Source organism: Ceratotherium simum, chromosome X (assembly GCF_057802395.1).
Source record: "Ceratotherium simum simum isolate JZ-2026a chromosome X, ASM5780239v1, whole genome shotgun sequence".
Lineage (NCBI taxonomy): Eukaryota > Metazoa > Chordata > Mammalia > Perissodactyla > Rhinocerotidae > Ceratotherium > Ceratotherium simum.
Genome location: NC_141940.1, coordinates 45,198,942 through 45,218,786, shown reverse-complemented (window position 1 = coordinate 45,218,786; position 19,845 = coordinate 45,198,942). Strand labels below are relative to the sequence as shown.

At 39.9% G+C, this 19,845-nt stretch overlaps 1 protein-coding gene across 2 annotated transcripts in view; it reads right to left on the bottom strand.

Annotated features, from left to right (window-relative positions):
- The window catches only part of PCDH19 (protocadherin 19), a 100,995-nt gene that overhangs the window by 45,471 nt on the left and 35,679 nt on the right, over positions 1 to 19,845 (bottom strand). The window lies entirely within an intron of this gene.

Genomic DNA, 19,845 nt, shown 5'->3' with positions numbered 1-19,845 from the left:
AACGGCTTTACAAAAGCAAATGCAGAACACCTGCCAGATGAAAGGGGTGGGAGCTTATGAGCACCCAGAGGTTGGGAGATTGAAGGGGGGTAGCCTTAGAATGTAGGAACAGAGGGGAAAGGTGATACAGAAGTAACTGAAAGTCCTAGGAACGGTGACCCCCAACACTAAAGTCCTACTCTCGTTGAACCACCTGCATAAACTGAAAAATGCCCAAACACATCTCCTCCACCCTCCTGCCATTCTACCAGAAATCCCCACCATTCTCACCATTCCTTAGGGCCTTCTGAAATCACTTCAACTGAAAGTGCCTGGAAAAGGGAACACAATAGCTGTCTAGCTAACAAAATAGCAGATTCCCTTCATGTGACTACCTGTCAGACATTAACTGTGCTAGGGTCTTAGATGTAGCTTTTGGTTTCAAGGAGCTCAGAGTTTCGTAGAGGAGAAAACAGGACAGGTGATAGCAGATCCAACTACCACATGAGCATCAAACAGCCAACAGTCAAGGCAGGGACACTAAGTATCTAGAGTAGGTAGGGGGCCGGCCCCATGGCTTAGCGGTTAAGTGCACGCGCTCCGCTACTGGCGGCTCGGGTTCGGATCCCGGGCGCGCACCGACGCACTGCTTCTCTGGCCATGCTGAGGCCGCGTCCCACGTACAGCAACTAGAAGGATGTGCAGCTATGACATACAACTATCTACTGGGGCTTTGGGGGAAAAAATAAATAAATAAAATTAAAATATTAGAGTAGGTAGGGAAGGGGGTGGTGAGTAGGTGGGAGAAAGGAGGAGAGAGTACTGAGAAGGAAACTAAATCCCACTATTGTCCTGTATTTACTCAGGCATGCCCATCTTGGACTCCACATGCCCCTTATTTGAAGATGGGCTGTATTATATCAATTCACACTGCTTTTATTCAGAGGATAAAATCCCCTTTAATGTAAACCACAAGTAATTTTTAGTGCTATTGGAAGGAGTGGATTGGGAGAGTAAAATCAAAGGGTCAGTTCATTTCTAATTTGTTCGTAAGAAAATGGATGCTGAAATTGTTGCAAATATAATTACAGGAGGAGTAGGCAAACTTAAAGCTGCATTGGGAATACAATTCTGGAACTATTGCTGGAAAAGGTTATCCATCAGTCAGCCAACCAACAAGCATTTCTTGAATTAATTTATTATACCAACATAATAGGAAAAAATGGTGTTGGGTAAATGTGCTTTTCTATGATATTCAGTACAATATATAATTTAACAAGTCCTCCACCCCCAAAAAAACATGCTATCCAATTAAAACAAGGAATTGATTAAGCACTCAAGAGTTCAATTATTAGTTTCACTATGCAACCTTGGGCAAATGACTTAATTTCTGTGTGCCTCACTTTCCTCCTCTATAAAATAGAGATAGTAGAACACTATTATCTATCACTATTATAAAGAGAAATTTCAACTGCATTTGTCATGACTCATGGTAGTAATGGTGGGAATCCTTATCCCCTGCTTTCTACAGAACCTTAAACCCCAAGTAGGATCAGGAATTTGACCTCATTCCTGCAATAAAAGAGTAGTTCCATCTCAGCCTCCAAACTTACTAAATCATTTTTTTAAAGAAAGTTAATAGATAAGATATATAGATGCAAAAAAGGAAATCAAGAAGATACTGGCTTTTCAGGGACAGTATGAGCAACATCTCAAGATACTGTCATATTAAAGAAGCCAGTTTTGAAGCAGAATATTTTGCATAGCTTTACATATGAGGGTGTCCAACCTGTATGCATTGTGCATCAAAGATGGAGCTGTGTGAAGACCTGACCTCCATGCATGGTGCCAAAACTACGTGTTTGGGCAAATAAGCAAAACCATACAAATTTTATCCCTGGTGACTGTACTACTTCTTTGTCCTAATGCAATAATATATCTCACCATGAGGATTCTCACTTGCAGGCACTGAGTTAAAAGAAACAGGTTTAGAAGTCTTGCTTGTGGAGACCTTAACAATTCTCTTTCCCTTGCTCTGGTATACAGATTGGTTACCCTGGGCAGATATGCCAGGCATGATCTGCCACTGTAGGTAGGAGAGTACCATTGAAGCTTATCACCTTCCTATCTTTCTTTCTCCTTTTTTTTACTGCAAAAAAGTAAACCACCCATTCTTTTGGATCCTGGCCTTCAAATGAAAATATTCCATTCCCAAAACCAGTACAAATCGTAATGGGTAGATATCCCATGCTGCATCCTCATGTAATTAGAAGTACTAGTCATGAGGCAGGTTCCTAGAACTGATTTTCCCATAGTGGATGGGGCTATGCTGAGTCATCCATTGTCTTTTGCCTTTTTGATCAGTCTCAGGTCTCTTTGTAAGGCAGCTTGTTTGGAGTTATGGGAACAACTTATGCAATAGAATTATTCTAAGTAGATAGGGTGCACTATTTTGGCCTCATTAGTACTACATTCAAAACAACCACACTAACTGGCCATCGATGGCCTATGACTGGTCCACGCAGACTTACATCAAGTGTTCTTGCTCATACTGATTCAAGGTGTGTGCTCAAATCAAATTCCTGTGCGTTGAAAGAGTAAATTTTTTTCACACTTCAGGTAGAGCAAAGAATGATATTCAGACCACCCTGAAGAAGGAAATAATCTTTCCTTTTCTTAATGAATAGTTTGCATGTCTTAAGCCAGTGGTTCTCAGCGCTAACTGCACATTAGAATCAACTAGGGAACTTTGTTGTTGTTTTGTTTTTTTTTTTAAATACTGTTGCCAAGGTCCCACTCCAAGAGATTCTGAGGTAACTGGCCTGGAGTGGGGCCCAGGCATTGGTATTTTCTTAAAAGCTTCCCAGGTAATTCTAATGTACATCCAGAGTGGAGAACTGTCCTGAGCAAAGGACCAGCCATAGGCTTTGACCTGATGTGCTATGTTTTCTAAGGCAAACCCAGCTGTTTAGAAAATGGCACCTCTTCCATCAGATTATCTTCCAAGATCATTTCAATATAGGATAAAGAACTACAGCAGAAATACATTTTTTGAGAAATAATAAAAGAGATTTTTCTTTGCATGAATGTATTGGTTCCTGGTTAGCCTTATTTAATCAAAATTTGCTTGACATTATTCCAATCCCCTTTCTAAGTATTCTAAATGGCAAATAACATGAAACATTTGAGAGGGGAAATTTTCTCTAAATGTCACATTAATTTCACTAGGAAATGTCCCCATCTCTAATGAGACAGCCAAGTTAACACAGGAACACAGCAAAGAGACAAGAACAGCATTTGTTTCTGAAAAACCTAATTTTGACATGAAAAAAAATGGGTCTAGAGCAAACTTTTATTTCCAGTCTCAATGGCAAATAGTCATTTTCCTATCTTTTAATATATGTCACCCAAATCCTTTTTCTGATTAGAAGTCTTTATTCTAAGTATTCACTGAGAGCAGACTTCTCACTTGGCTTAGGTTTAATAAAATCTTGATTTTCTAAAAACCTAAAGAATAAACACTTCTGGATGGCTGGGTTTTTTAGATAGCTTAGGGCTTTCTCCTGTAAGGACTAAAACTTTGATTTAAAATCCAAACCATTCTGCTTTGTTTCTAAGGGTATCACACAGTTGCTTATTGGTTACTTAGGAGCACCTTTCTGAACTTAAATCACTGTCCCATGCAGGTTTTGCCTGTATACTCACTGACCTCAAAATGCTGTGTTTTTTGCTTTTGCCTTTAATTTTTAACATATGTTCCCCAACAACTTGCTATCAAACACTCAGTATTGTTACTTCTCAGTGCTATCAGTAGAACAAAACCTGGCCGTCTTCCATTTCGAGTTTGATACTTCTATTCTACTGTGTTCTTGGAAACTATATAATTATATTTGTTAGAATAGTCTAGAAAATAAGAGTTATGTTCTGAGTAGAGAGCTGAGATGTTGTTGCTCTAAGAGGGAAATTACGAGATCTTTAATATAGGGACTTTTGTGCAACATTTTGGGTTTTGTCGTTTTTTTGTTTTTTTTTTTTTACTTGCTCAGCAGCCTTCTTTGCTTACTACTTTCTATTCTCAGTTCCCTTCTGGATATGTGAGGTTTCTAGTGAGACTTTTGAGTGAGCTGTATGTTATTATGTCTCTATGTTAATAAGTCTGGCACATCAGAAGTCAAATACTTTCACTTTGTCAGGCCCCCAAGGTATCAGAATGCCCTACTTTAATTGTCATTTTGCATTACTTTTACAGTTCACTGAATTGTGCCCTAGTCTCTGAAAGAGTGACTGTGACTCTCTCAGCACCACATTTATCACCAGGAGAGACTTCAACTCTCAGGAAGAAGAAACCCAATAAATGCAGATACCCAGGACTAGAATCTTTGCCCAGTGGCACAAATCCCCAGGTCACTACACAAAGCTAAAAAAGGTTGCAGATGTTGAGATTAAAACAGAGATTCCTCAAACCTTAAGGTTTTCACGTAAAATGAACAGCCATTTTAAATTATACTTTAAAAGTTCCGTCAGGGGGCCGGCCCTGTGGCGTAGCGGTTAAGTGCGCGGGCACCACTGCTGGCGGCCCGGGTTCGGATCCCAGGCACCCACCAACGCGTCACTTGTCAGCCATGCTGTGGTGGCATCCTGCATAAAGTGGAGGAGATCAGCAGGGATGTTAGCTCAGGGCCAGTCTTCCTCAGCAAAAAGAGGAGGACTGGCATGGATGTTAGCTCAGGGCTGATCTTCCTCACAAAAAAAAAAAAAAAAGTTCCATCAAATTGAAAAGCATTATAACTGCAATCTGCTAAATAATTTTTTTTTTAATTTTTAACTCAGTCATTTTAGCAATACAAACAGGAAAACTGGAATCCCAAATCAGATGCACAGGAAAGTGATTTTAAAATGCTGGTCCTTTTTTTTAACGGCTGACATCTAATAATAATAATTGTGCCTATTGATCAATGATGAAAAGACCCATAACCTTTTCTAAAAGTGATTGTTGTTTTAGATGTTCAAATGGCATCTCCTCACAAAGGCATTTTTAGGAAATGAATTGACAAATGGCATTTTCCTACTTCCTATCCCCAATACATGAAAATGAAAATGTAAATTCTATATATAAATAAAGCCAACATGCCTCCAGCTCGAATGTATATTCAAAGACTCATCCATCCAGACAGCAGCAGCTGAAGCAGGAATTAGTGAAGATGGAATAAAAGGCACCATCCTCAGAGCTGCCATCACTAGAAAGTTCATATTTACCCTGAACTGGAAAACAAGGCAAGTAATCTCCCAGTAACCATGCCTACATGCAGCCCAGCCCTAATTCTCATACACACACACACTCACACACGCACACAGTTTGACTATGGTGAGCAGTGTGGCAGAGTGGGCCACCTGGATTTCCTCCCCATGTTTGTCACTGACTCATTGATGGCCTTGAATAAATCACTTTCTCTCTCCTGAGGTCTTAATTTATCCATCTATAAAATGAAGAGAAAACCCAAAGGATGTCAATGTTCCCTTCGAGCTCTAAAAGTTCTAGAATTCTAAAACAAAATGGCTTATTAATTAATTAATTCATTCATTCAATAAGTATGCACCAAACCCTGAGGATGGAAAAGAAAAAAGACATGGGCTGCACCTGCAAGTAGGTCACAAACTAATGGACCTCTCACCAGGGATGGTTAAAATGTCACCATTCAGAAAAACATGAAAAACACACACACACGCACACACAGACTGGCACACACTTACCTGCAGATAATGCATAAACTTGTACACAGGCTACTGGAGTGCAACTTTGAGAATTACACTGCTACTTTATAGAACTAAATAGCATCCTAGTGGCTTGATAGGGGTATGTGACTCACACAGGAGGATTTGGCCCTTATGTTTGTTACACGTACAAACCCACATCATAAATGCAGGGAACCTCTCTCTCCTATCAAATGGGTTATAAAATTCTTAAAGTTCTTAGAAATATCTCATCCATATGTCCCTTCTGCTCCATTTCTGCAGCCTTCACCACTTGAGCCTATGTTTCCTCATCTCCATTTGCCTTTTGCTCCAGCTCAACTGCAAAATGCTATGTGGATAATCTTCCTCACCCACTATTTTCATCATAGCACTTCTCTTTTTAAGGGTTCAAAGAACCCTTATAGTGGTTGCTTGCTGCATTTTAGCCTTAAATCTAAATTAAATCTTTAGCTGAGCAATCATCCAATGCAAGTCTTCTACTTCCCCCATATCTAATTTCCCTCGTTTCTAATATATCTACATCACTGATCATCCCACATTGCTTAGTATTTTCTCAGCACTTTGTGTACAGACTGTGCAATGTAGTTATGCATTTCCTCAGGTTTTATGATTATTTCATGTGTGGTATGTCAGTTCATCCTCCAACTGGACTAGAAGCTCTCTTTTCAGGTCTCGCTGCCACAATGCTGGACACTTAGCAAGTATTCATGTAATGTATCAATGAATGGCCAAAGAAGAGATGAAAGAGGTTAATAATGAGGCTACTTATCACAATTAAAGCAGATCACCAATTCTATTAGGCCAAAGCAGTTCTGTTTCTTCAGAAAGCATCCATTCTGCACACTGTCTTCTGTAGTTACAATTTGTTCTCTGTCCTCACTCCCAACTATGACATTATAAATACACAGTAGTCTGGATATAACTGTCTGGGATAAGATGACACAGTTAGGTGTTTCCTGCCCATCTAAATCCATGAGTCCTGCCACATCTCTGGGAAAGGCAGTAGTGACACAAGAAAGTGTTTCCAAATCAGAGTAGATAAAATCTCTGTGAGAAGGTGAGGTTTTGCCAGATTGTAGACCTCTGAGTCACAGATTGACAGCGTGGCAGCTACTTTTCTACTGTGGAAGAGAACTCTAGGATTTCAGTGGCTTTCAGGACAGGGTTATCAATGGGAAACACAGGCCATGTGGTTAACATCCAACAAGTCAAGTTGAAAGAGTTCCCCTCTTGGTGGCCTTTCATCATTACTCCTAAAATTTCACTGACACCATTGATGTGGTCAGACTACCTAGAGGTGACAAAGGCAGCCTAGGGAAAGTGCTTTTCTCTGCCCTCATCTTTGATTGGGTCAAAGTTGTGCCTTTAGAAGAGCAACCCAGTTGCAAATTTTACTACAAAGGCCTCCTTGAGAAATGTAGCAGCTTTCTGCAGGAATCCATGCAATTCAGAGGCAGAGCCAACTGAAAGACCAAGCCAAGCACCATACCATTAAATAGATAAGCACAGGCTTCTGAATAAGGCTCTGGGACCCTGTTCTTAAGTCCTTTATGGGACATAGCTCACTCTAAAATTGTAACTACTTATAAAAAGCTCTCAGGAACCAGTTAATGCCTATTCTTCGGACAAATGCAAAATCAATAAGACCTCAGTGTGGGTAAAAGTAGCTTAAAAGTAAATGAAATGGTTAATCCAATCATGTGAGTCACACTATCTCATCCCACATAAACAAAACTCACCTTAAGAAGTAAATAGCTATCAACCACATTCACCAGTGGAACAAACCCTGGAGTCCAATCACCATCCCCAAATATGTAACTACAACACATTAAAGCTATTTTGCAGGCACAGAGTGCCTTTCATCCCCAAATATCAAAGTACTTTACAAGCAGGTGCCAGCCGTGTTTCCTCTCCTTAAACAGCACAAAGAATAAACACACAGGTTAAATGCTACAGCCACGTTAAATACTGACTCAGTTAGAACATGCCACAAAAACAAGGACAACAAGAAAAATCCCCAGGAGCACTGTTCTTGGCATTACCTACTAGTGAGATGGAAACCAAACACAAGATGGTAACATCAGGGAAGTGATCAGCCTGCTTTATACCTATTTTCTCAGAATGACTTTCTTGGCTACTTTCAGTGATTGAGTCAGGAGAGTATAGTCTAGCTGTTAGACAAAGGAAAATTTTGGCATGCATTAACTGGAGATAGTTCTCCAGACCTAGCTGGACGGCCCAGTCACATAGCCCAAGATTTCCAGGAATGAGCCACTTTCTTCCCTGGAACTTTGGTGGCCATTTCAATTGTCCTAGAGGCACCGGCAACCATCTGTACAAGGTGACCTAAGGTGACTAGTGATGACTTATGGGGTAGCTCTAATTTCAGAAACTATGATTTGGTAAAGCTGGTCCAATTGACAATAAGAAACCAATATAAGACCTCCCACAAGCAATAGCCCAGGGATTCACAGTATGAGATCTCCTGAATCCAGCCTATCTTTGAGCCCTTCTGGCTCAGAGAAGGCCCAGTACTCTCAGAGCTGGTCCATTCCTTTCTGCTAAGTTCTATTTTATTGGTGCCTCAATTCTCTGCTACTTAATAGCTATAGAGCCCTGACTGCCTGCAGAGTACAATTTATATTGAGTGAGCTTTGTCAGCTGAAAAGACTTTCAAAATATTTGGAGGGAAAGCAGTGGGTGGCCCTGTGCCTTTGAGCCAAAACAACACCCCCAAATCCAGTTCCAACCCCAATCTTATTATTTATATTATACGTCGCTTAAAACCCAGTAGCCTCCACAAGCTTATTTAAAAGTGAAGGAGTAACAGCCTTTGGCATATCATTGTAAATTTATTTCCCTCGCACCAGCTTGTTGCTCAAGCCTGTAATACGTGATCATGCCAACAAAAAACAATCAAGTAATATACCATCTTAGAAATAGTCAAGGCATTAGCTTCTAATATTGATGTTTTCTAATTAGATATAATGCAATAGATCATTTTCTCGTTTGTGCTCAATGAAACCCTCCATAGTTCTCTTTTGGTGCAGCTACTTTGATTATTGCCATGGCAAACAGAGAGGTGTCTCAGTTTACTGGAATGCATAGAGTCAAGGATGTGCACACACAGCATCCACTTATATTTACTGTCACAAAAATATAAACACATTATTTATTTCTGATCTTTTAAGTACTAATTTCAAATTTAATGAGGCACAATAAACATTTCTCCAACTCGGACTCCATGGTTGCTTTACATTGGCAACCCTCTAATTATGACTGTAGTTTAAATCAAGGGCATTTCATTCTGTTGAAATTATTAGGCACTGAAGGAAATCCACAGTAGCCTCCAGTTTCTAGCAACTTAAACAAGCATTGCAGCAAATCAGCATTGGAAGCAAGATAGAGCTTACACTTGAGCATCACTTCATGAACCACAAATGAGAGGCAATAAGAAGAGGATTCAAGAAAGTAATGGAAATGTTTACTCATTCTCTAAAAACCCCTACCTGTCTTCCCAAATCCTGATATTCCTTCTCATTTTATGCAGGGAGGTGCTGGTGGGGGCAGGTGAGAATTTGATTTGATTTTAAAACAGAGATTCATCAAAAGGCTACCGACAAGAGTGCTGGCAACTATGCACAGTAAAGCCATAATTACACCTTGCAAAGTGGCTAATATTATCAGCAGCTTGAAATTGTCAAGTGTATTAGAAATCTGTAATGCAGTTATGCAATGCACCAACAGAACAACAATTACTAAAGCACCTTGCATTTATATAGAACCTTTTATCAGAAAGAATTCCAGAATGTTTAACAGGCTGTTATAAAAAGGGATCATTTCCCCCCACCGCTGAAACACAATAGTCATTTTGCACCAGTAACCGTAAATAAAAAGGGTTTTAAGAGAGAGAAAAATTTCTAAACCTTAGAGAAACCATAAGGGAGAGGAGTATTTTTAGATGGGCAGAAAACAGACACCCAACTTGGAAACTGGGGCTGAAGGTAGCTTCATTTTCTACAGAGCTCACGGCACAGAATTGAAGAATTTTGCTTCTCATCCAGCCAGCAACACTCCTATGAGGTGCTTAATGACTGCAATGGAGCAGGTGCCTCTTGTTAATGTCATCCTTAAAGAAGAATTAGCATTTGGAAATGGACACAATACACAAAAACCTGCCATTTCTTTTCTTTTTTCCTTTTTTTGCCTTTTAACCAACATTAACTAATTAATCCTTCTGCTACTATTATGAGCTAAATTAATATTATTAACCCCATTCCTGGCAGGAAAGAACAGGTTAAGAGACTTGCCCTCTACAAGAGAGAAGTAGTGTCGCATCTGCAACCAGAATTCAAGATTTCTCAATCCGAGTCCTGCGCTCACACCACTAGGCCACACCTCATTAGGATTCTGGAAAATGCAATGAAATAGAAGTAATTAGGACTGGCTGACTGAGTGTACTACTTGGGAGGAAAAAAAATACCCCAGTCTGCTTAGACATGACAGGTTCAAGGGCAGTGAACACAACTAGAGCAATTTCCTCCTGCAGGAAGATTAAGAAATAATGAGGGGAAACACCCCACTCTCCCTCTACCATCAGACTCCCAGCAGCAAAAAACAGGAACCATTCCAAACTTAACTGTCAAAAAAAGAAAAAAAAAAGGAAAATGAACGCTGTCAGAAACATAGCACCATACTGTGTCAGGCAGGCATACCCCTCAGCATGTACAGTTGATTTTTGTCATCCTTTCCCCATACTGTGCTCAGTTCCCTCCTCCCCAGCTTTCTCCTGGTCAGTCTTTCAAATACTCTTACCTCTTCTCCATTCGCTCTTACGTATATGCATACCTTCTCTCAAAAGGAAACTGGCACACTCACTCCTCATCCTGGTCTGCTCAATACTTGTGTCTACTTGATAACAAAGAAACATTTTGTTTGGGTACAAACGGGTGTGGGCAGTCATGTCTTAATTCACACACATGTACACACACAGATATACACACATTATATGTAATTTTTGTGAGGGAAAGACTGTTGTATCTTTGTGTGTTGATACTGAAAAATGATTGTTCCTAGTAGAAACAGTTTCAGTTAGGGCCATAAGTCACCCTGGCGATTATTTCTACAGATGGTTATAAGCTTAGAAAAGATCACAGAGGGGCCGGCCCCGTGGCATAGCTATTAAGTGCGTGCGCTCTGCTGCTGGCAGCCCGGGATCGCATCCCGGGCGTGCACCATTGCACCGCTCGTCAGGCCATGCTGTGGCGGCGTCCCACATAAAGTGGAGGAAGATGGGCACAGATGTTAGCCCAGGGCCAGCGTTCCTCAGTAAAAAGAGGAGGATTGGCATGGATGTTAGCTCAGGGTTGATCTTCCTCACCAAAAAAAAAAAAAAAAAGATCACAGAATATTCAAAAAGAAAGTCCTAGAAAGCCTCCAAATACAGAGCCTTCAAGGTGAAAATAGAAAAAGTTCTTACTAACTCTGTAACCTTGCAGAAATCACTGAACCTCTCTGACCCTCAATGTCCTAATCTATAAAATGGAAATAATATCTGTCCTATCTATCTTACAGAACTGTTATTAGGATCAAGTAAAATAATATATGAGCAGGTGCTTTCTAAAACTGTGTATTACTAGTCAAATGACAGGTCTTATGATTATCAGGTCATAAAGTTGATTTATCTTGAATACTTATTTTTATTTCCAACTAAATTTGCATTGGACATTATGAATAGTTTTCTTTCTGAGGCTCCTTACTAGGATATTTTATCTCATTCTCCCCCATCTGTCTTACTGGAAAAAGAAATAATGTGGTGAACAGTCTTGTTTGGGGCATGACAGATAAAAATTATATATGGACCCAACTCCTCTAATTGCTGATTCAATAGGAATAGAAGGAGCCCAACCTCCTACAGCAGACACCTTAGCTAGTATGTGTGTGTGTGTGTGTGTGTAAGAGAGAGAGACAGAGAAAACTCAGCTTAAAGAGAGTTGAAATGATCTCACACCATCTGAAATTATGTGAAAGGCAAGATTTGAGACATCTTAAAGGCCTTTATAAACTAGTTTTCCTTCGCCCGATTTCTTTCCTCTCTTATGATTGAACTGTCATGGAATTTCTTTTCTTGAAAAAAAAAGAAAGAAAGAAAGAAAGAAAACCTCATCCCAGGGTTAAGTAAAGCACATTAGCATGCATAATTCAGAGCCATCAGCTGGAAACGAGCCATTCAAAGGCTAGTGAAGTGTGTAGATAGAAAAACAGGGTTAGAGGACTGGGGCAGCTTGACTAGAGCCTTCTAAGATCCAAAGAAAGGAGAGAGATTTCAACTCAGGACTGCCTTGGAGTCTGACTGTGGGTCTACTCTATCATTCCTTAGAGCTGTGCTGTCCAATAGCATAGACATATGTAGCTATTTATATTTAAATTAACAAAAATCAAGTTAAAAATTTAGTTCCTCTATCACAGTAGTCACACTTCAAGTGTTCAATAGGCAGATGTGGCTAGTGGCTGCCATATTAGACAGCACAGATATAGAACATTTCCATCATCACGTAAAGTGCTATTGGACAGTGCTGCTTCAGAGCAACACTGTTGGCCTGTGACTCAGGACTCTCCAGTTCTGAAATGTGACACACTTGGTGACCTAAGGAAATATAAGGAGTATACTTAGACCTCTATCACATCATGTAACACATCATATTGCCTATTTGTCACTCCCACTAGGCTGGGAACTCCTTAAGGGCAAGGACCGTATCTTTAGTGTCTGTATCTTCAGTGCCTGTCACTGTTCCAGGAACAGAGCACGTGCTCACCCACTGTTTGTTAATTGAATAACAGCTGATGTTAGACCTGTCTGGGAGATAGGAAGAGCTCACCTGTCTCTTTCTCAGATTGAATCAAAAATGTAAGATTTGCAAAGCTCTTTTAAGAAAGGCTACTGTGCTTCCTAGACTTGTATTTGTTTCAACATTTCTCAAGAATTTAGACAGTAGGGAGGACTGGCTTAAGTCAAAAACAAACTAACTTTCTGTCTCCCCATCCCTCTATTCCCATCTCTTTCATTCATCCAAAGTATCACCTATAAACCTAAAAAATTAGAATCTCATGTTTATTAATATTAAGAAGCCAGTGTGTAATACACATTATATTGAACATAATTCAATACTTTAAACCCTTTAAAGAAGGCTTTTACAATCTAACACAGTGACAAACACCTGTAGAGCCGTGTATCTTAATGGCCCAATTTTAAAAATTATTTTCTTAAATAGTACTTTGTATTGGTATGGCATTGCTTTTCATAGAACCTTTACCCATGCTCTCTTCCAATAACCACTTAAGAAGAATATAGGCAAGGTATTATTCTCCCTTTTTATCAGATGGAAAAACTGAGGCCCAGAGAGCTTTTGAATCCAAGATCAAATAGCCAAGTATTGGCAGAGTCAGAGCAAGAACCTAAGACTCCTGCTTCCCGGACCAAGGGGACCTTCCACCCAGTCTAACTTTACAGACAGTAGGAAATTGGAAGCCCAATTGGCTGACTTACTGCTTTTGCTTTAAATCTATAGTCCCTTCTGAGATCTATCCTTCATAAATTTAAAAAAAAATGCTTTTATGCAATAATAATTATTTCTTCAGGTCATGATAGAGCCTTCAGTTGCTTTACTGCCAAAGTGGTCATTTGCAAAAGTTCTTGAAATCATTAGCGCAATCTGACAATGCCATGCTGTCCACGGCAGGCTTTGAAAACTTCCCTTTTGAGCTCATGACCATCACAAAATCATACACCCATAGAGCATTAAAACTCAAAAAGACCTTTGAGAGTATCTAATCTCTCTCGCGCTCTCTCTCTCTCTCTCTCTCTCTCTCTCTCACACACACACACACACACACACACAAACACAATATTTTGAAGACAAGTAAATGGGACCAGGGAAACTCACAACTACCCCAAAGCAACACAGCTAGTTATTACAAACAAAGGCATAGGTTTAGAATTCAGTTCTTCTGACACCTAGGCCAGAGCTCATCTCTCTCCACCCGCCCAGCTCCTTCTTGTTATTTCTTTTAAGAAGTCCCTGAAGAGTAAAACTGAATGCTATAAGTTCTGTCAACTAAATTTCTCGTGGGAGGAAAAAGTGAAATTTAGTGCAAATGACATTTGTAAATCATTTCTTGTCAATATCCTATCATTAAGAAAAGTAATTGTTCCTCAGGATACTGTAGAAAGAGGATGCATGATCCACCCAAGTAAACAGACTGTCTTTAAGCTGAGTGATCGGGAGAAAGTCGAATGATAAAGCTCTGTGAAATATGGCCTCATTCTAGCAAATGACTTGCTTTGTTGCTACTTAAATTGCTCATCTATAATTGCTAGAAATAAACTGCAATCAAAATACAGTATCTTCTATTAGTTTTGCCCACTGGGGATTGTTTGATCATGGTGAAATTATCCAAAAGGTAAATTTGCTCATTTTTACTGCCTCAGTGGAAACTGGCATTAGACCACTGAGGGGGTCTAGAATGATGGCAAGTATTGCTTCCTGGTGAGGGAGCTTTTCTCTTCTCTAATCAGGACTGAGCAACTAACTCTAAGCCCCTGCCTCTGTGACTAACAACAACTAAACAGGAAAGGAGGAATCTGCTCTGTCCACGTCCTCAAAGCATCATTCTCAGGCTTACTTGCTTCATCGTGTTGCAGTCATACCTTTGTAGCTCAGACATCACTAATTCATATTTGGTGACCATTCAGATAGAGCTAGGCTGCCGTGTCTATTTTTAAAAAGGTTTGCTGGGCAAATTATGGTGTAAACAAGATTACAAGGGAAGTGTTTAAACTACTTAAGAGAATAAATTGTTTTTAAGCACTTTAGAAGCAATTTACAAACAATAAATATGTTAATTGCACATCATTCTTATTTATTCATTAAAGCAGGTCCAAGGACTTCTACTTGGCAAAACTTCCTGGCAAGGGCTTTGTTAGTCTACTTCTTATTACTCTATGAACTTGAAAGTAATAAAACTGCATTTCTTTTCTATCTATAATTCCGACTGACCTTCCCCCAAGTTAGTCTCAATTAATCAGATTTCACTGTACTATATAAAGGCTGAGTAAAATGACAAAGCCATCAACCCCGGGTCAAAAGACATAAAAGTCAAGAAAATTCTGCACTATGATTAAGACATTTCTTTACACAAACTGTAGGCAAGCAGCAGCGAAAAATGGTAGATAGGAGCAATGAGAGGGGGTAGAAGGAAAAGCAAAAAGATCATTCAGAGCCTTCCCCACAATTAAAAAGATTTGCCTCATGCTTTCTGGCTGTCCTTGACTACATGTTGCAGAACAAATGGCAGCTAATACAGCTCAGGGCTGGAATAATTTAATTCAATTCAACAAATACTGTTAAGACTATGTGCCAGGCCCCATGTAGATGCTAGGGATATGCAGATGAATCAGATTCCACTCCTGTACTCAAGAAGCTCACATTTCCAGTGTTGGGGACAGGTAAGCGAAGAGACAATTATAATGCGGCACTGTAATATATATGTGGGTGTGCGTTTGTGTGGGGGGGAGCACAGAATAGAGAGAAACCAAGAATGACCTCTAGGTACACTTGCCATCAGAACTGCCTTCAGACACATGTGATCTAAGGGGGAATGGAACTAGGGAAAACATTTGTTCTGGAGGGAAGAGTTTGCTTCTCTCTAGCTCCAATTCCTGATTTTGCAAGTTACGTACGAGTATCAGAGGAAAGAGAGAGAACACAAACCATGCTTAGTAAAATCAAGCAACCTCCCTATAGCCACAAATCCAGCTGGATTTGGGTTGGCTCTTCTGAAAAGTTTGGAAGACAAGTTACATTCAGTACGAGTGCTAGAAAAATCAGTGTCCGAAGGGATAGCTAATTAAACCACAGAGACTTATTTTTGAGCCAGTAAAGGTTTTCTCCAGTGGTCAGATGTTCATGATCTTTCATGTTCATGTTCATGATGTTTCAAATTCTTTTTTCAGCCTTTGCATAAAGATGAATTCCGAGACAAGCTGACCCTAGCTTGGATAGCCTCCTTTTCTTTTCTTTTTTTTTTGGTGAGGAAGATTAGCCCTGAGCTAACGTCCATGCCCATCTTCCTCTACTTTATACGTGGGAAGCCTGCCACAGCATGGCTTGATAAGTGGTGCATAGGTCCACACCCAGGATCCAAACCTGCAATTTGATTGGATGCAAACCCCAGGCTGCTGAAGCAGAGTTCGAGAACTTAACCCCTACACCAGTGGGCTAGCCCTTGGATAGCCTCAAAATTTCCCCTAGTCCACTTGTCAGAGGTAGGAAAGGAAGATGGAGCTCTTCCTTGCAGCAGCCTGTAGGTGGAGATCTTCACTTTCTTCAGTATGTCAGATCCACTTGCTCTCAGCCCTACAAAAAGAGATTACCATAAAATTTACACGCTTGGTGGGGAGCAGAGCAAGCACTTTCCTTTCACTTTTTATAGAGTCTAAGGATGTGGGTTTTATGCTTGTTCCCTTCCTCTTCTAATCACCTGACACTATGCCTTTTCTCCAGAAGAAGCTGAAAGTTCTTGGGTCACCTTCCTGCCTTCCAGGTGCTGCTGGAGCACTAGTCCCTCCCTATCACTCACCAGCTAACTGTGTGCCATCCCTGGAGGCCTGATCCCATCCAGTGCCCCAAAGTGAGGGAAGGTCACAAGAAGAAACAAGGGAAATCTTGACTTGTTCAGAAACACCATCTCTGCTCTCAGAACAATGTTTCTGTGTCTTCTCTTCCTGGATGACAGGGCATGGATGACTTTGAAGCCAGATGCTTTCTGTCTACTACAGGCCTTAAGCCAACAATGTACACATTGTGTTTCTGTGCAAACAAAGATTACTTTTATCTCTTCCCTGACAAAGTTTTCTCTCCTGTGCTTTAAAAAATAAATGAATAAGCCATGAGAAGATAGAGAATGGATAAATAAAGGTATGAATGACCTCTCCCTATGTATTCTAAAAATAATGAGGATACTACGGCAGTCAACCATTTCACAAAATTTGCCTTTTGAACATTTATTTTCATAAAGTAATACTTTTTCTGTCATTTGGGCTTGTAATTATTACCAGAAGTGCCTTTTAGACAAAGAACCTATAACACCAGAAAATCTCAAAATTTCCCACTACATGTTCATCTTCTCAATATTCCCAAGAGGAAAACAAGCCACATCCAAGATATTAACTCCTTCCTAACCCCACTAAAAGCACACTACTACAAAGCTGCAGAGGGTGTCAAGAAGATGGAAGACAGCATACTAGCCGTCAGTCCATCCTTTCTAGGACCCTGCGTCTGGCAGTGGTGATCACCTGTTCTTTAATGAGGAGAAGATTAAATACAGAGCACTCTACAAGGAGAAGGAAAATCCCCCTGATCATACAATGATCCAACAGGTTTTGGCCTTGCACTTGATAACTGATTTTCCATGCTGAGTATGTGAAAGCTGCTGTGTTGGTCAAACAATTAGCTGGTCCTGGATTCAAACAGTATATATTTTTACCCAAAGTAACTAGTTCACAATCTAACTATTAAGAAGAAGAATGTTTTGTGGTTTTGTGACATTTTAGTTTTAGTCTCTTCATTTCAACACATGAGCCTAGTGCAGAGCAATGATAATGTTGGCTTCATGCAACTGACTTGTTGCCTTCATCATAATTAAGCAACATGAATGTTGTTCCACAAATAGTGTGGTCTCCAGGCCGTTTACCAATTTCTTAACCTTCCTGGAAGCCTACTCTAGTCTGTCAGTGTTCTACTTGAAGTAAGATGTCCAGAACTGAACATAATACTCCAGATGAAATCTGAGCAGCAAAGAGTTCAGAAGACTGAATATCTCCCATAATCAGGAAACTATAGTTCCTTAATGAAGCCTAAGATTATATTTGTTTCAACAATTCATTTAACCTCAACTTGCTTCCCTCATAACATTTCTATCCTTCCTAAAGATTTCTTCCATTTTGGCATTACCAGCTCCACTCCAGATTGGCATTGGGTTGGAACTTCCAAAAAGACCACCAGATAGGCAAGCAGAGGCACTGAAGGAAGAGTAGACCAGAAAGGAAAGTAACAGGCCTCCAAAACAAAAGAAAGTCTACTGAAAAGGAAAGGAAATGGGCTACCTAACGGTGTTACCGATGCACCCAGATACAGAGGACAATGGGAGACTGCCAGAGATGGTGGTGTAGAGAGTATCACAGCTGTGCCTATTGCACTCTTCATCTGTAAACAAGTAATCACTCCTGCTCACCAAAGTAACACCACATCACACATCAAGGCAGAAATCAGCATAAATAACCAAACTGTTGTCTACTTGAAGAATAAACTGAAAGGAAAAAAATAGTTAGCTAAACTGTACTCCACAGATGTCAATTTGAAAGTCATGACTTTATTGAAGTCATGCTCTCTTGGACACACTTTCCCTTTTCCTATCCTTCTGCTCTTCTATCTCTCCCTCCCCCTAGCTTCTCTGCACTATTAAGGATTTGGTAAATATAGTCAATTATTCTAAAGGTGCCAAAACTCTCATTTCAACTTGTTTCCCAGTTAATGTACCATAGCACAGAATGAATCGCTATTAAAAGGAACTAAAAATAAAAATGTTTCAGAGTCTGTAATTGGCTTGTCTTGTTGGACTTTTCAGGGAGCCCAAGTACCAGTTCCAGGTTATTAGCCCTTGGTTTGTAGGAAAATAATATAATATATTTCCTCATTAAAATACTTTGCTCTCCATGGTTTAAAAATAAAAAGATGCATTTTATCCTACAATCTTTCATTTTAGGGGGTTGTGAAGCTTTGGAGGCACAATGAAAGAGAAAAACAAACAAATAGGCACTTTGCTCTGAAAATCAGCCATTACCTTCATTAGTGCTTTCCCTCCTTTTAAGTCAGTTTTCTAGCAGGCCCACAATTCATTATCAAAAAATCATTTATTTGTTTTCCAGAAAAATACAGCCATATATGTGTGTATGTTTAAAATCAAATGCCAGTAATTAGCTGGGTCAAAGGCTGAAGGTCTCTCTACATGCAATTATGGCAATCAGACATTTGAAATCACAAATTTATGGATCCCTAGACACAACCTAAACCAAATGAGACTTGCTGTTTTGTAATCATGTCATCATGGTCCTTCCTACTATAATCCAGTGAAACCAAATGTTCAGTGGCCTGTCTGTGGCCTTTAGCCTAAGAGAATTAGTAGCTGTGTACTGGCCTCCATTTGTGGTACATGTTAGTATCTTATACTACTTTCCATCACATTTATCATGATTTCAAGTCATTATCTGTATAATCATTTTTCACTATCTCCTGCACTATACTCTGAGCTCCATAAGGATACGAACAATGTCTGTTTTGTTCTTAAATGTGTATCCCATGCCTGGTAAGATACAAGGGTAGGAAGTAGGGTGGGCACTAATGAAGGAATGAACTACCAGCCTGGCTGGAGAAGAGTCTGTTTGTGAAGTGATAAGGAATAAAATTAGTCTCATTGAAGCCTTACCTATCCATCCTATTTAAATTTGCACAATTTCTCCAATACTCACGATCCCCCTTTGTCTTCTCCATAGCATCTGTCATCTAAAATACCATATATTTCACTACTTTTTTATTATCTCTCTCCCCCTACTAGAATGTTAACTCTATGATATTAGAAATTTCTAACTATTTTGTTCACTGCTCTTCCTGGAACCCTGAAAACGGTGCCTGGCATGAAGCAGGTATTCAGTAACTATTTGTTGAATGAATGAAAGTTCTTTATGGACTAGGCAAATGGCCACACACACACACACAAATTTTAATACTCAATGTACAATACTCATTCTAAATTTCATAAGGGCACACCAGAAAAATGGGCCTAGAATAGCCTCCTTCTGTCAGTTTTCAGCCTCCTCAGATGTCAGAACGTGGTCCTATTTTACTAGGACAGGGATACCCAGAGGACCCCAACCACCTCCATCTCCCATGTATCCTGTGTAGCCTCTAAGAATCACCAAGACACTTCAGGCAACACAAAGTCTTTCTTCCCTAACAGGGCAACTGTATGTAGAACAGAGAAGGAAGCTGCCTTTTC